Source organism: Triticum aestivum, chromosome 6D (genome assembly GCF_018294505.1).
Source record: "Triticum aestivum cultivar Chinese Spring chromosome 6D, IWGSC CS RefSeq v2.1, whole genome shotgun sequence".
Taxonomy (NCBI): domain Eukaryota; kingdom Viridiplantae; phylum Streptophyta; class Magnoliopsida; order Poales; family Poaceae; genus Triticum; species Triticum aestivum.
Window position 1 is genome coordinate 11,123,286 of NC_057811.1, and position 4,516 is coordinate 11,127,801.

Here is a 4,516-nt window from a genome sequence, read left to right on the forward strand (position 1 = left end):
GTTAATTTAGGTGTTTCATATATTGTGTTAGCTAGCTAATTAATAGACAGAAGTGTCCTCTCTTATCTCCGTGCTTAGTCGACGCTACGTACTATACGTATAGAGAGGACTTGACACACTAGCTAGTAAGCAAATGAAGGAAACAGAAGATCGTCATGAACATATGCATACAGAGAGAAGTGATATCGACCTCTCCTTCTCCGAGAGATTGGTCGAACAACAAGTTTTCGTATATCTATCCGACGCTACTGGCTACATATATATACAATATAAGATCTCTTACAATATAATCCCCTAATTATATATGAACTCAGGGTCCACATGGTATTCTCCGTCTTTATCGATCACGTGGTCAAGAAAGAATGCCGCCAATTCCTCTTGAATTACTCGCATGCGATCTGGTGCTAGGAGTTCACCCCGCATCCGAAACATCTAAATTTGAAGAAGAGGGTCAATACATATATATGAATGAATGAAACTCAACACACATGATGGTAATAAAATAAAATTGTGAATATTATTTCTTACGCACTTCATATTGTTTGTTAGAGTAGCCCCGCTCACAGGTCGTGTGGCGGATGGACTCGCAAACGTAGTATCCACAATAATTATTCCCGGCTTCCTGCCACAACCACTTTACAAGAAATAGAGGTCAATCAAACTGATAAGCAAGCATGCTAAATGGTATTGATAAAACTAGCGCTTGAATCACTAGGAGATGCGTGGAACTAGCTAGTAGTACTTACTTTCGGGTGTGTAAATTGCAGCTTCTTCGGCTGTCCCGGAGCTTTTGAGGTGAATTTTTTCCAAACCCTGCCAGACAAAGAAAACAATTACTTGATATCAGGAAATGAACAAATTTGCCGATATGGTGTGATAATGATCGATTTAACTTACTTCTCGAGCATTTCAGTCATATCCGCATACTCCTGGGGATCTTTTCGTCTCGAGTCTAAGACGGTTACTAGTCCCTGCAAAAGCTTAATCTCTAGGAGAATATAGTGGAACCTGTGGACGCATGCATAACTAATCAATAACATTACTATAACCTCGACTAATAAGGGAAACCGAATATGCAAATGACAGTAACACTCACTTGAAGTTATAAGGAAAGAGTATTATAGCTTTGTTTTGATTTAATACCAACGATCGTAGCAAGTTGGCCTCGGTATCTTTGGCATGAAATTCAACCGTATATGCACCTATGAGATCTGTGTTAATGAACCCAATATCACCGATTTGTCTTTTCTTCAATTCGGCGATCTTCAATCTGCATAATATAGTGAGGATAATTATATGTACATGCAATGAAAGAGCTGACCTATATATAGAGACTTAATGACAGAAGTAGTACTTACAAACAGTAGCAAGTGACCGTTAATTTATCGAGGGCCTTTTGATTGAAAAACTGGAAGAACTCCTCAAATGGAATAGACAACAGTTCAATTCCAACGAGGTCTTGTTCCTTTTTAACTCTCAGCGTCAAAGTATCCTTCCCCCCAGACTCTCTGCAGGTTTTCATGTACCAATCATGGAATCTTCGCATCATCATTGTTAGAGATCTTTCATCTTTGACGAGAGGCTTCCCGTAATGGTATTTGTGTTCGTCCACCTCCAAGAAATCATAATGTACTTCGTTGGGCAGGTAATCTCCAAGATTGGTATTGGGCAAAATCTCCGGATGATTAGCGACGATATCGCTAGACACCTTGAGCGGGGGCACGATTGGTTCGCTTGTTCGCCAAGCTGGAAAATTTTTTCCCACCTCGTCGTTCTGCTAACCTTCGATCACTGATAGTACTTCGCGACCGCTCCGCTTCGATATATGACCCTTCAATAATGCACTCATAGTTGTTTTTCGGCGGAGACGGCGGTGGTTTCTTCAGGGCATCGATAGTGCGCTTTGTTTTCACCGGATCTATCTTCTCCTCCGGAGGTGGATGTTTTTTTGCTTTCATCGCTTCAAAGAAGTCCTTCACTTTGGCTTGACAGATCTCCGCGGTTTCCTCCACGGTCCTCTCGTATGGTAACTTCTCTAGAGGCTTGAGAGATGGACCGAATCAGTATAGCCTCCTGCCTCTGGCTGTACTGCTAGACGCCGGAGCAGACGGAGCAGTTGCGGCTGTCTTCTTTCCTTGCTTACGAGGCGGAGGAGAAGGACTACGACGCGCCGGAGAAGCCTGAGCGGCGGCGAGTCTCTTCCGCCCTTGCTAACGAGGCGGAGAAGGAGGAGGCTGGCTGCTCGGCAGCGCCGGCGCAGGCGGAGTGCCGCCATGCGCCGGAGAAGGAGGCTGAGTGCCCTGATCACTCGCCGGAGGAGGAGGCGGAGTGCCCTGACTCGCCAGAGGAGGAGGAGGAGGCGGAGGCGTCCAGTTCGGAAGGTTGATGAGCTCCTTCCGCCATAGGCATGGAGTCTTCAGAGAAGAACCCAGCCGAGTCTCCCCTTCACCGATAGGGTGGTCAAGCTCGAGATCCTCAAATCCCTCCATTATTTCATCCACCGTCACCCTAGCATATCCTTCTGGAATCGGATGGCAGTGAAAAGTTGCGCCGGGTTCAGAAGGTCGAACAGAGCCGACAGCCGCCTTGACTTTGAAGCTCTGCCATTGCGTCATAAGGTGGCAATGTTGAGACTCCGTGATAGCATCCATGGGATAGCTAGCAGGAGCCGTCAAGACATGCTCCAGCTGAAGCAGCTCGGTGGAAGCCACGCTGCTTCTCCGCTAAGATGGCGGGGTAGCTTCGGCAGGTAGCTTGCTGCGAAGTGCGTCTCGTTCCTCTAGCGCTTGTACCCTTTCATGCAGCTTCTGCAGTTGGGTCTGCTCCACTTTCTTCCTCCTCTCCTGGGATTTGTAACCGCCTGCGTCCGGAAACCCAGCCTTCCACGGAACGGAGCCTGGCGTGCCTCGTGTCCGTCCAGGGTGCTCAGGATTCCCGAGTGCCATTGTGAGCTCGTTGTTCTATCTGTCTGGAACGAACGTCCCTTGCTGCGCTGCGGCGATATATTCCTGAAGCTTCGTGACAGGTATTCGCATTTGCTCCTTCGTCCAAAGGCATTTCCCTGATACAGGGTGAAAGGTTCCGCCAACCCCGAAGAACCAAGTCCGGCAACGGTCTGGCCAGTTCAATGTCTCTGGTTCGACCCCTTTATCAAGCAGGTCATTCTCAGCCTTGGCCCACAACGGCCGGGCTTTGAGGTTGCCACCTGACCCCGTGCGATGGTGATGCTCCTTCTTCGTAGCATTTATCTTGTTACTCGCTGACATCTTCTTACTCTTGTCCGATGTCTTGTGGGCCACAAATGGGTCCCAGTGATCTCTGATCTTCTCATACCGGCCGGTGAATTCTGGTGTCTCTTCTTTGTCGACAAACGTTGTTTTCAGCTCATTCTTCCACCTCCTGAATAGCTCTGCCATCTTCTTAAGAGCATGAGACTTGATCAATTGCTCTTTAACTGGCTTCTCCGGATCCTCCTCTGGCGGTAGGGTGAAATTTGCCTGCAGCACGGTCCAAAGATCATCTTTCTGCATATCGTTGAAATAAGACACCTCAGGGTCTTCCTTCTTAGGCTTAAACCATTGGTGGATGCTGATCGGGATCTTGTCCCTAACAAGAACCCCACACTGAGCAGAAAATACTTCCTTGGTCCGGATGGGTTCAATCGGTTGGCCATCGCGCGCGATTGCTGTGATCTCAAACCTTTCATTCGAGCGCAACTTTTTCTTCGGGCCTCGTTTCTTTACCGAAGTTGTGCTCGATCCGGAGGGCTAGAAAAAAGAAGAAAGATGAGAGTTAATATATATGTGTACATACCAAAACAATGAATGCATAAATTAGCTAGTCAGCATAGGCTTAATTAATATATATACCTGGCCCGACTCTGTTCGGTCACCGGAGCCGTCATCACGGTCTCCTTCTTGCACCGGCATTCGGTCACCGGAGCCATCATAATCATGTCTTTCCTCCTCCATTGTTCGATCACCGTAGCCTGCTTCTTTACCCTGTCCTTCCAGACCATCATTGTCGTTAAGATACGACAAGACATCACCTCCGGCTTAGATTATGTCCCCCAACACCTCTTCTGCTGCCTAGTCTCGTCCGTGCTCCATTGTTTCTGCAAATAATACAACATGGCAATTATTATACAAACATGATAGCAGGTGGATATATTAGTGGCAAACGTAGACCTAGCTACCTAATCACAACAAGGAATCGTATTAGTGGCCTCGACGCTTCTCTAGGGTTTGGGGTGGCCTCGACAACGCTTCAAGGGTTCGGGGTGGCCTCGACGACAACGCTCTTTTAACCTGGTAAATTTGGGTGGCCTCGGCAACGCTTCAAGGGTTCATATGCAAAAGCCATGGATTTCTTCAATACTTTGACACTAGCTAGGCAACCTCTCGACCCCTCGGCCCCTCGACGACCCTCGAACCCTCGACCCATGACCCTCGAACCCTCGGCGGCCCTCGACCCTCTACCCTAGCTAGTTCCTGACCCTCGCCCCCTCGAACCCTCG